Source organism: Geotrypetes seraphini, chromosome 11 (genome assembly GCF_902459505.1).
Source record: "Geotrypetes seraphini chromosome 11, aGeoSer1.1, whole genome shotgun sequence".
NCBI lineage: Eukaryota > Metazoa > Chordata > Amphibia > Gymnophiona > Dermophiidae > Geotrypetes > Geotrypetes seraphini.
This window is the reverse complement of record NC_047094.1, coordinates 53,981,209-53,994,208: the sequence shown is the minus strand read 5'-3', so window position 1 is coordinate 53,994,208 and position 13,000 is coordinate 53,981,209. Positions and strand designations below refer to the sequence as shown.

The 13,000-nt window shown below is 42.4% G+C and overlaps 1 protein-coding gene across 7 annotated transcripts in view; it reads left to right on the top strand.

Moving 5' to 3' along the window:
• The window catches only part of LOC117369236 (ankyrin repeat and fibronectin type-III domain-containing protein 1-like), a 1,092,487-nt gene that overhangs the window by 28,736 nt on the left and 1,050,751 nt on the right, over positions 1-13,000 (top strand). For 3 of the 7 annotated variants that reach the window (XM_033963488.1, XM_033963491.1, XM_033963486.1), the window contains exons 1-2: positions 4,156-4,200; positions 8,768-9,114. The exons of 3 other annotated variants lie outside the window; for them this stretch is intronic. The gene's annotated coding sequence lies outside the window, so the exon portion shown is untranslated. Of the gene's footprint in view, positions 1-4,153; positions 4,201-8,767; positions 9,115-13,000 lie in introns of those variants that run through there. One more of the 7 variants, XM_033963487.1, reaches the window with a different exon arrangement.

Here is a 13,000-nt window from a genome sequence, read left to right as displayed (position 1 = left end):
TTGAAGTCTCTCATGACCTCCCATCCATACTCTGCACACTTCAAGGCGCCTAGTAAGGTCTTGATGCTGTTGTAGTCCTCTTTGACATGCACTGAGTCAAGCAGTGGAGAGGCTGGTGCTTGTCCTGTTATGGTACAGCATGGTTTTGATGCTCCTGGATGAGCTGTCAATGAAGAGACACCACTATTTTGGGTTACAGATAATTCCATTACCTCAGACTAATCGCATTGTGGCAGAAGCAGAGCCCATCTTTCATCCAACAAGTTCCACTGCTTGAGCTTAGATGTCAAAAGCTCAGCATTGGTCTTGGTGAGCCCAAGATCTCTGATCAAGTCTTTTGAGGTCTTTTTTGTTTGGATGATATGGGTTTCTCTCATCAGCTGTACCACTGATATTGTAAACTGAATCTTTAATGTGTCCCTCACTCTCTGACTTGCTGCTCTCTTCTGAAGACAGCTGCTCTCTTTCTAGGGGAGTGGATAAGGGAAGCTCAGGGCAATGTGGCATCAGGGCGATGGATGAAGGAATGTCCAGATATGTGATTGTAGATGCATGCATGCCTGTACAACGTTTGAAGTAGCAATTGTTTGAATGGTCAGCGAGTTCCTGCCAAATTCTTGGGATAGCAAACATCATGGCTCTCTTTTTCCTCTGTACCATCCTATACAAGAACAAAATGAAATTGTGGTAATTAAAACAATAAATTTATTTCACCTATGACTAATGTGTATGAGATTCTTGCAACATATTTCATATATGATATATTTTCAAATAACATTGAAAATTTTAAAATTTAAATATTTTAAAAAATTAAACATTCTAAGAAATTTTATAGCAGAAAATTCCACTAACCTAGTGAAAAACAAAATTATCTTACCTTCCAGAGTTTTTTTGGGTAATGCTCACATGTGAAGTGAGGTGCCCAAGGTTTATCTTGATCCCCAACAGGCATGCTGAAATATGACTTCTTGGCATCACATATCTTGGCAGATGCTTCTATGAGTACTTTTTCCCTCTTGTCTTGATAAATTGGCTGTATGCACAGCAAAATTCATCTGCTGAATGTTTGTGCCTTAGTAAAAGGGTCCCTAAATTTACTCAGCTTGGAATCAATCTGCAAAGTTTTGCAAAAAAAGGTAAATTTCAAAATATAAATGTCCAGGTCACAAAAGCAAAGATTAAGGGGCATGAGAACCATTTTCTATACTTTTGTGGCATAGGCAATTAAGAAAGAACACTTATTACCTAGGAACAAAAAAAAAAAAATTTGATCATAGTGATCAATCTGCTGACTTCAACCACAGACTACAAAACTTTCAAAAAAGAAACAAAAACCTTACTCTTAAAAAACACATAAAACCAATATAACTCTACCAACAAAGCTCCAAACTCCACCGACATTACCAATCTACTCATTAGCAAATTAGAAAATGCTCCTATTCCGCCTTTACCTTGCGATTCAAGGCGGATTACATAAGAGTTGTTATGATCTTATGTATTAAGATCATAACAACTCTTATGTAATCCGCCTTGAACCGCAAGGTAAAGGCGGAATAGAAGTCACTAATGTAATGTAACTTAGCCTTCTACTAAGTCTAGTATTGGCTTACACCCAAAAAAACACAGCCATGTGTCAAAAACATCCTGTATGAAATAAATAAGGTCCTCTTTTAATAAGCCACAGTAGAGGTTTCTTCTGTGGCCTAGAATGCTAAGGGGCTCATAATCAAAACTTAAACATGTCTTTAAATTCACCCAAGTCAGCACTTCGACAACCTAAAAGACAGGTTGTCTGCCGATAAATCAACTTTCTGAACGTGCCGTGGGACTTTTTATGCTTCTGAATGCCACTGTGCACCCAGAGTTGAAAGGGGCATATCTGGAGGAGTGGTTAGGGCAGTATGTGGGCGGGATGGGGGGGGGGGTGTCAACCTAGATTTAGTTGTCCTGTAGGAATAATCAAATGTTTTACTAGACATCCTGGATGAAACTTAAATGTTGTGAGTTAGACGATGTAAAAACAGATATAAGTGCCAAAAAGGTATCCAAAGTGACCAGATAACCACTGCAAAGACAAAGTAAAGACCCACGTACACTCCCCAAGTGTTCACTGACCACCCCTCACACCCCCACAAAGACCAGAATAAAAAAGTACATACCTGTCTCCAGACCATCAGCACCTGGTATATGACACAGGTGTCTTAAATAGTCTGGGTGGTGGGCTAGCGAACCATAGTGAGGAGGACCCAGGCCCATTAGCTACTCTAACAACTACATTTATTGTGGAACAACCCCCTCCCCCACCCTACTCTACTGCCATATAGGTGCCACCTGCAGCTATAAGGGCTATTGGGGTTGTAGACAGGTGGGTATAATAGTTTTTGGGGGGCTCACCATAACCTATAAGGGAGTTCTGGTGAGATGCTTGTCTGGCACCCTTTATGTGTTCACAGCAGTGCCCTGTAAGATGCCCCACTGCTCTATTGCTATGTCTGGGAGGTCAGTACATTACAAGATGGGCCCCTCCAATGTCCAAATGGTCTTGTTCTGGGCATTTGGGTCTAGGGTCCAAAGCTTTTCAGCAGACTGTCTTCTAGAGGTTTTTATGTGGTTTGCCAAGTTTTAATATTATTTTAATATTAATAAAGTCCATCTCAGGAACATCATTTCTCCACATTGTTTTTTGTTTCTTCTTTGATTATGCCCTTCCACATGCTCCGATGCTGCTCCAAAGCTCATAGGAATTCTATGAGCATCAGAGCATTTAGCGCTCCAGGCCCTGGTGGAAACCTTTACCACAGCTTAGTAAAAGAAGGCCTAAATGGAAGCTTGTCCAGTTTTTTATTCCCCAAAAAACTAGCAAAACTTTAACTGGATTAAAGGCCAGGAATTTTCTTGAAATATTAGGAAGTTCATTTAGGACCCTTGTCCAGATCACAGAACCACCCCATATGAAAAACTGATGCAAAGAAGTCATAACCATACCAATCTATGGGATTTGATTGAGAACTAACCTGAACAAAGCATGGGATAACAAAATGCAGTACATGGAAAGCTCTTAATGCTCAGGAAAAACAGAACCCACAGGTGTCACCAATTAGCCTTTGTCCCAAGTGTTGCCATCCCTTAGCTCACCATCCCTCATGACAAGGAACTTTGCAGTTCATTTTCTCAAGCAACATAGTACGAGGAGGAAGTAGCCATCAATGAGCATAGGAAATGATACAAAGCTGCTTTCATTGTTAGCTTAGTTAAATAAATGTCATGCAAAACAAGCTGTGTTCCCTCTCTTCTGCTGAACCGAGATGACATCAAGATGAGGTTTAATTAAAGGAGATAAAGGACCATTGCTTTTTTCCTCTTGTAGGTCCCAAACTAATTTACCTTAGTGTACGAGCCCTGGGAAACAGACCACTGCACTTTTGGCGTCTTTACAGCATATGTGCTTTGCAATAAGCTAATATTCCATTAGGGTGATTCTGAAATTTTGGAGCCCCTTTACTATAGGGCTGCTTTTACTAAGGTGCGTTAGGGCCTTAATGCGCGGAGTAGCGCATGCTAAATTGCCACATACGCTAGACCTTAATGCCAGCATTGAGTTGGTGTTATTCTAGAAGCGTACTGCGCAGTTTAGCGCACGGTAATTTTGTGCGTGCTCTAAAAACGCTAGCGTACCTTAGTAAAAAGAGCCCATAATGTAGTAAAAAGTTGGTGTTATATATATACATGATGGCTATATACATGATGACAGATAAAAGGCCAAGTGGCCCATCCAGTCTGCCCATCCACAGTATCCACTATCTCCTCCTCTCACTGAGAGATCCCACATGCCTGTCCCATTCTCTTGAATTCTGAAACAGTCTTTATCATTTTATTGGTTGCTCTGTTTCTCTGGGCACTTGTAGTGCCCTTGTATATTAGTGTTTGTTTTTGATGACAAGTAGAAGTGTGTTTGGTTATTGCAGTATTTTTCTGTTTTCTTTTGAGTTGGTTTCTATTAGGTTATAACAGTCTTTATTTCCACCACTTCTACCGGGAGACTATTCCCACCACTTCTACCGGGAGACTATTCCACGCATCTACCACCCTTCCTGTAAAAATGTATTTCCTTAGATTACTCCACTTAACTTCATCCTATGCCTTTTCATTCCAGAGCTTCCTTTTAATGAAAGAGACTTGCCTCATGCACATTTGTGCCACGTAAGTATTTAAACGTTTCTATCATATCTCCTCTCTCCGGCCTTTCCTCCAAAGTATACATATTGAAATCTTCAAGTCTCTTATGATAAAGACCACCATCCATTTTAGTAGCCTTCCTCTGGACCAACTGCATTCTATTTATATCTTTTTGAAGGTGTGGTCTCCAGAATTGTACACAATTTTCTAAATGAGGTCTCAACAGAGTCTTATACAGGGGCACCAATATCTCCTTTTTCCTACTAGCCATATCTCTCCCTGTGAACCCTAGCATCCTTCCAGCTTTTGCCATCACCTTTTTTACCTGTTTGACCAACTTAAAGTCATCATATATTATCACACCCAAATCCCACTCCTCTTTGTGCACAAATGTTCTTCACTCCCTAAAATGTACTGTTCCCTAATTCCTGTTTCTTTCTCTCTCAAACATGTCTCAATCCCCTTATTGAGCTTCTATAGTTTTGTTTTGTTTTTTATCAGCAAGAACACTTTTACTTAAGGTTGCCGCTAACTCAGCAAGCCTCACAATGAATATAATCAGTTCCTCAAATATATAATATTAAAATTTTTTAGTCCCTTTCTCCTCAGAGAACAATTGAAATTCAATTTGACAACAATTCAATTTACAAAACTTGGTCAAATTTGGCTGTTCTTTAACAATACACCTTTTACTAATTTTCCCTGAATAATTTGTTGGTCCCAATCACATGGGAGTCCATACTAACACCGTGACAGCTCTCCACAGCTGTTCTTTCTCCAAACAGGTCATTAGCCCTGAATGAATGGGTCAATCAAGTCACACTCATAGAGGCAAAATGTTCTTTCTACAGTTTCCCAACCAAACAAATATCACTAAACGCCATTTTATTAGCTCTCCTCAGTCAATACATTATGCGCCTATTCACTTCATCATCTGTGCAGTGTTGGCTCACCCTTTGATGCAACTTCCTAGTCGCGGGACCCAGAAGTGACATCTGAGAGAGCAGCGATGCTGACGTGGAAGTAAAAAAAAAGGTATTGGGAAGGCAGGAGCATATGCGCTTAGTAGGGGGAGGAGCGGGTGGGTGGAAAGGAGGAGGGTTGCCGGTGCCCCTAGCATGATGGTGCCCAGGGTGGACTGCCCCCCCTTACTACGCCACTGTCTGATCTGCTCCTGTACCAGCTCTGCTGCACATTTCTGATGAGCTGGTGCAGTGCACGGCCCAGTCTTGCACACAATTCTGTGCATGTTGGGCAGTGCCAGATTTACCTTTAAGCTAAATAAGCAGGGGCCTCATAAAAGTTCAGTTTTGGTGGGGGGAGGGGAGGGAGAGCTCTGAAAATTTTATGTGGCTTTCGAGAGGTGGAATTACTTGTACTTTTAAAATGGTTTCATACATAAAGAATTTAGGTAGTATTTTAAGCATAAATTTTCTGTTTTCAGGCTTATCAGTTTTCTGATTTTGCAAACAAGTTCATTATTACTTATTTTAATAAAAGTGATCCAAATTACTAATTTTGTCAGCATTATATATATATATATGCAGTATATATAAGGAGAGGAGAATGGAAACTTGCATACTGACTTTATGTGGCTTTGGCATTCAAAGCTGACATTCAATGCAGTGGGCACTAGAGGATTGAGTGACTTGTCCACTTCTAGATATATGTAGAAGTGGGCAAGTCATTCAGTCCTTCAGTGCCCACTGCTTTGAATGTCAGCTTTGAATGCCAAAGCCACAAAAAGGCAGTATAAAGTTTCCATTCTCCTTTCCTTATATATACTGCGTATATATATACATAGATATATCTAGAATACTGCATATATACATACATAGATATATCTAGAAGTGGGCAAGTCACTCAATCCTCTAGTGCCCACAGTTTTGAATGTCAGCTTTGAATGCCAAAGCCACAAAAAGGCAGTATGTATATCTAGAAGGAAAGGTGTGGCTCACTGGTAGAACTGCTGTCTGCACCCAAAGGTTGTGAGATCAAATCCCAGTGCTGCTCCTTGTGACCCTGGGCAAGTCACTCAATGCTTCAGTGCTCACTGCTTTTTGAATGTCAGCTTTGAATGCCAAAGCCACAAAAAGGCAGTATACAAGTTTACATTCTCCTCTCCTGGAAAAGAAAGTAATGTAATTGCAGGTAAACAACAAAAATTGTCCTTGATTTACTCGTGAAACAAAAGATATCCACAAAAATGTGTATTCTAACTGATGAATAAATTAGGACACCCCCAGATATCCTCCCACTTAAAGTGACTCAAATCACACACAGGTGTATCGCATCAGGTGCACATGATTAGAACATCATTACTCAGCATTTTGAAGGTTTGCCCTACTTAAACCTCAGACATTTAGTTTGGTGTGCTCATGACTGTTGCGGTGAGAGCGAACAACATGATGAGATCAAGAGAGCTGTCTGAGGCCTTCAGAAAGAAGATTGTGGCAGCTTACCGTGTTTCCCCCAAAATAAGACACTGTCTTATTTTAATTTTGGGCCCAAAAAACACACTAGGTCTTATTTTTGGGTAGGGCTTATTTTTTTCATATACGTGATCATCTCTCCTTCCACTCCTTCACCCCAATTCTTCCTCTTTCCTTTCTCTCACCCACATGTGCAACATCTTTCCTCCCCTCTCACCCATCCCCTTGTGCCTTCCCCTGCAGCATCTTTCTATCCCTCCGTCCCTCGTGCAGCAGAACCCTTTGCCCAGCTTCCATCCTTCCCTCCCTCCTATCCCTTGTGCAGAACCCTTGAGCACCTGCCGCCGCACAGCCAAACCGCTGAAACCCTGCTGACCATCCTTCCCTCCCAAGCGAACCCCGCTGACTGCGACTATAAATACCTTCCGGCAGGGCAGCATTGGGCCAGCAGCACTCTAAACAGGCTGCTTTGTGGCCATCTTGCCAGGGCCTTCTGTATGCTGCGTTACTGATGACATCATCAGTGACGTGGGAGAGGGAATTCCCCAGCGAGAAGGGCTTATTTTCAGGGGTAGGGCTTATATTAAGACCTACCCCGAAAATCATGCTAGGGCTTATTTTTGGGGTAGGTCTTATTTGGGGGAAAACACGGTATAAGTGGTAAGGGATTTGAAAAGATCTCGAAAGAATTTGACATTAGCCATTCTAAGATCTGGAAAATAGTGTACAAGTGGAGGACTTTCCAAACAACTGCCAACATGCCCAGGTCTGGCTGTCCAAGCAAGTTGACCCCCGAAGCAGACTGCAAGATGCTAAAAGAAGTCTCCAAAATCCCTAAAATGTCATCACGGGACCTACAGCAGGCTCTTGCTACTGTTGATGTGTAAGTGCATGCCTCTACAATCTGAAAGAGACTGCACACATTTAACTTCCATGAGAGGTGTGCAAGGAGGAAACTTTGCTCTCTAAGAGAAACATTAAGGCCAAACTGAAGTTTGCCAGAGAGAACGTAGACAAACACCAGGACTTCTGGAATAGTGTCAATGGACAGATGAGTCTAAAATTGAAATATCTGAACACCAGAAAAGAGGACATGTTTGGCGTACACCAAATACAGCATTCCAGAAAAAGAACCTCATACTAACTGAAGCGTGGAGATGGAAGTGTCATGTTTTGGGAATGCTTTGCTGCAGCAGGACCTAGCCAATTCACCATCATAGAATTCACCATGATTCTACCGTGTATCAGAGGGTGCTTGAGGAACATGTGAGACCATCTGTAAGAAAATTAAAAGCTGAAGCGGAACTGGATCCTACAACATGACAATGACCCAAATCATACCAGTAAATCCACCAATGACTGGCTAAAAACTAAGAAATGGAATGGCCAAGTCAAAGCCCTGATGTTAATCCCATTGAGATGCTGTGGGATGATTTGAAACGGGCTGAACATGCAAGAAACCCCTCAAACATCTCACAGCTAAAAGAATTCTGCATTGAGAAGTGGGCCAAACTTTCCTCAGACCTATGCCAGAGACTGGTAGATGGCTACAAGAAGCGTCTCACTGCAGTTATTTCAGCCAAAGGGGGTAGGTAACACTAGTTATTAGGGTGTAGGGTATCCTAATTTATTCTTCAGTTAGAATACACATTTTTGTGGATATCTTTTGTTTCATGAGTAAATCGAGGAAAATTTTTGTTGTTAACCTGTAATTACATCACTTTCTTTTCCAGAGATAAATTTTTTAAAAAAGATTTGACATCGATATGTGAATATTTCTTAAGAAAAACCTGAATATTTCATGGGGCATCTTAATTTTTTCACATGACTGTATATATATATATATATATACATATACACATGCTCACAAAATTAGTAATTTGGATCACTTTTATATATATTGTATGTTAAAATTATTTTTAAAAATTCCATTTACATATTGTTGCTAGGGTGTTCGATATGGTGTAACTTATTAACAGGGGACCTGAAAGCTTTATATAGGTTAGGGCCTCACCAAGTCTAAATAAGTCTGCTATTAATTTATGCCTGTTATCAGTTCCAAGGGCTCTCCTCAACAGAGCTCCATATAACTTAGGCTTGCCACTGCTTTTATTAGGTTTTCACAGCCTTGAAGCAGGCCTCTCCTTCCTCCTCCACAGCCCAGCCACTTGTGCATGCGCACATGGATATGAATCAAAAGGAGAGATGCTCCAGTGCTGGTGCCAGTAAACCTCCTCTGTGTGCTGTCCTCAAAATTGCCTATGGACCCGGAGTGTTGCAGATAGTTGCAGCCTCGAAGTACTTTTCTGGGTCTGTGTGTGCCTTCACCTCTCCTCCTGCCTGACTGTGCAGGCACACCAAGACCATATGACACCTCCAGTCCAACCAAGGAAAACTCTGGTGGCTCCTGGGTGATGACACTACCCATACCACCAAAGAGCTCAAATCCTGAGGACTCCCCAAACATTGGCTGCCACTGTGAGGTTCTTAGGGCCCCTCCACCTGGGTGAGTATTCCTTCCTTTTATTGTTTAACCTTGGTTACACATGATTTAGTTGCCCTAAGTATCAAACCAATGTGGTATTACTTCAGCTGTGTGCACTAAGCTGTTGCATTTATTTATTTATTTAGATTTATGAACCACCTTTATGAAGAGATTCACCCATATAATTTAATTCACATTAACTGCAAAAGTTAAGGCATGTTAGATGTATAAAAATCTGCAGTAACTGCTGAGGGTCTTTCTAGCACTTCTGGAAGAGCTACTATGCAGTTAACACAGAAATTCACTACCACTAACTGCACAGCAGAAAAAGCAGAATGCATTTAATTATCTCTGGTGCAGTTGCTAAATGCTGCATTTCTGCCACATTAGCAGTTAACAATGACCTTTGTGAACTATAAGGTGAAGTAAAGCAGTGTTCCCGCTAAGCTGCGCTGGGGTGCGCTGACGCACAAAATATTACCTCGCAGCGCACAAGTTTCTCGTCACAGCGCACACAGTGTAGAGCACAGTTCTTCAACCGCCGGTCCGCAAACAAAATCTTGCCGGTCCGCGAAGGATTCGGTCCCCGCCGCAACGAAAGGCCGGCGTCAGCTGACTTGCAACTTCCTGTTGCAGTCGCTGTGCCGGGACTCCTGCCTTCGCCGGGACTCCTGCCTTCCACCGCGTTTGCCTCCTGCCTTGTCTCCGCACCTCCAGACCAGCAGCGGCAGCTGTGTATGCTTTTAACTTCGGCACAGAGCTGCCCCTAATCAATAGTTTAGCGCGGTTTCATAAGGCAGCCTCGGGGCCTTTGCTAGGCCGGCCCACATCGCATCATCGAAGCGGGCCGGCTATCAAAGGCCCCGAGGCTGCCTCATGAAACCGCGCTAAACTATTGATTAGGGGCAGCTCTGTGCCGAAGTTAAAAGCATACAGAGCTGCCGCTGCTGGTCTGAACTCTTGGGCCGCTGAAGGAGGGCAAAAAGCAGCTGTCCTGGAGGTTTCCCTTCCTCTCGCCTTTACAGGTTCCTTTTTTCCACCTTTTTTTTTTTCCTTCAAACGGCAACGGGCCCCAGCATCGACATCAATCAAGTAAGTTCCACTGTCAATCAAGCGGTTCTGCTCGGCCAAAGCTTCCCCTGTGACATGAGCCACCCTCAGGGGAAAGAAAGTGACCCACAAAGGTGAGGGGAAGGGGGGCAGATGATGGAAGTTGGGGGGGGGGGAGAGAGAGAGAGAGAGAGAGAAGGGGCAGATGATGGAAGTGAGAAGAAGGGAGAGAGAGCAGAAGGCAGATGGATGTCAGTTGAGAAGGGAGAGCAGATGCTGAATGGAAGTGGGGAAAGAACACATACTGGATGGAAGGAGGAGATAAATAAAGGGGGAAGAAAATAGTAAGATAATGGAGGGGTGAGGGAAAGGGGTGACAAGCTGTGTGTAGACACAGTGAAAAGAGGGAAACGGGACTAAATAGTAAGAAAGAATTTAATTTAGATGGAGGCAGAAAATAGAGAAGGAAGACCAGAGAAGAAAAGGGAAGAGAGAGCAGAGAATGATCAGATCTGAGTGGAGGAAATGAGAAGAGAGATATGCTAAAAACCACAGGGGGGAGGGAAGGATAGAGATGCCAGACCATGAGGGGAACAGAAGGAAGATGATGGATGCTAGACCAAATTGGGGGGTGGGGGGGGGGCAGGAGGAGAGATGGCAGGGAAAGACAGACAGTGAATGGAAGGGGCAGATGCTGGACTGAAGAGACAGAGAAGGTTATCATGCTGCTGTACCGGGCCATGGTACGCCCTCACCTGGAGTACTGCGTCCAGCACTGGTACTTGAAGAAGGACACGGTACTACTCGAAAGGATCCAGAGAAGAGCAACTAAAATGGTTAAGGGGCTGGAGGAGTTGCCGTACAGCGAAAGATTAGAGAAACTGGGCCTCTTCTCCCTTGAGCAGAGGAGATTGAGAGGGGACATGATAGAAACATTCAAGGTACTGAAGGGAATAGACTTAGTAGCTAAGGCAGGGAGAACGAGAGGGCACTCTCTAAAGTTGAAAGGGGATAGATTCCATACAAACGTAAGGAAGTTCTGTGGTAGAAAGCAACATATTTATTTGGCTCATAACTTGCTGGCGCCCGATATTTTTAGCTCACAGTGAAAAAAGTTTGCTCACAACACCCGCCCGCTTAGAGGGAACACTGGTCCCCACACACATTCCCTACCCCAAAAGGACAATTTCTGCATTAAATGTTTAATGCAGCAGTTAGTGCTTGGTATGAGTTAAAGCAGTGACACACATTAAAAACATATTAGCTGTTTAACAACAGAACTACCTTAGAAGTGGTTTACCTGTATTCAAAGGAACTTGGCATAAAGCAATTTCACAGCTGCATCTGGAGTTTGGGAATAAGTAATCATAATTCAAATATTTAATGAAGGCAAGGTAGGATAATAGTTGAGTGCTAATAAAGTAGGTGTATTCTTATCTCCTCGAAGTCTGCCTCTGCTTCTTGGTTTGCTAAGCAACAGTCTTTACAACCTTAATGTAAACAGTGTAAGTAAACATATAAGTTTATATTTCCTCTCAACCTCATCTATGTTTTTGCCTTTTTTTAACTGTTGGGATGTGCCTTACAAAACAACAATGGCAAGAAAAATGTTTTGGAGTTAACATTTCAAAACAAAAAGGACATTATTGGTTTATTACTGATGGGAGGAGCAAAGCAAGGCACTATTACCCCAGATCGTGGATCCTCAATCCAGTCCATAGGGCGTACCCAGCAGTCAGGTTTTCCGGATATCCACAGTGAATGTGTATGAGTGCATGTAAATTAATTAATTAAACCAGCTACATCGGTGGGAACAATTTAGGGCAGTGGTTCTTAACCCATTCCTCAGGACACACTCAGCCATTCAGGTTTGCAGGATATTCAGAATAAATGTGCATGAGATAGATTTACATACAATTGAGACATAAATTTAAAATAAATGTATATTCTGCATTATCACAATAAGCTCTAAGTGGAATACAACAAATACACAATACAAAGACAAAAACAAAACAACAAAATCTCATAACACTATACATAAGACCCTCTCTATTTATATTTACTTAATATAAATTTAGATTTTGCATTATTACAATAAGTTCCAAACAGAATTTTATTGTGAATGTACTTGCTATTCTAAGTGTACCGCCTCAGTTGTAAGAACTTAAAAGCACAGTTACCATAACAGGTGTTATCCAGGGACAGCAGACAGTTATTCTCACATGTGGGTGATGTCGTCCACAGAGCCCCAGTTTGGACAACTTTAAAAGTGTGTGGCACAGGGTTCAAATCCCTCGCTGCTCCTTGTGACTGGGCAAGTCACTTAATCCCCTCATTGCCCCAGGTGCACTACACAGAGTTTGAGCCCACTGGGACAGTTAGGGCAATATGATAAAGTACTGGAATGCAAAAACCACTTAGGATATAAGTGGTATATAAATAATAAAAAAAAATAAAAGCTTGAGAAAGTTCACGAACTGCCCGCACCACGCATACGCGAGTGCCTACCCACCTGATGCAGCTCCTTAGTTCATTAAGCAAGCTAAGAAGCCAAACCGGGGAGGTGAGTGGATTGTGAGAATATCTGCCTGCTGTTCCTGGATAACACCTGTTATGGTAAGTAACTGTGCTCTATCCCAGGACAAGCAGGCAGCATATTCTCACATGTGGGACTTCTTAGCTTACTAGAATGGGATGTAGGGAGAGTTGACCATTAAGAAAATAAATTTTGCAATACTGCTTGGCCGACGTGACCATTCCAGACAGTAGTGTGATGTGAATGTATGAACTAAGGACCAAGTAGCAGCTTTACATATTTCCATCAATAGGAGTGGAGCGAAGGAAAGCAACTGAAGCT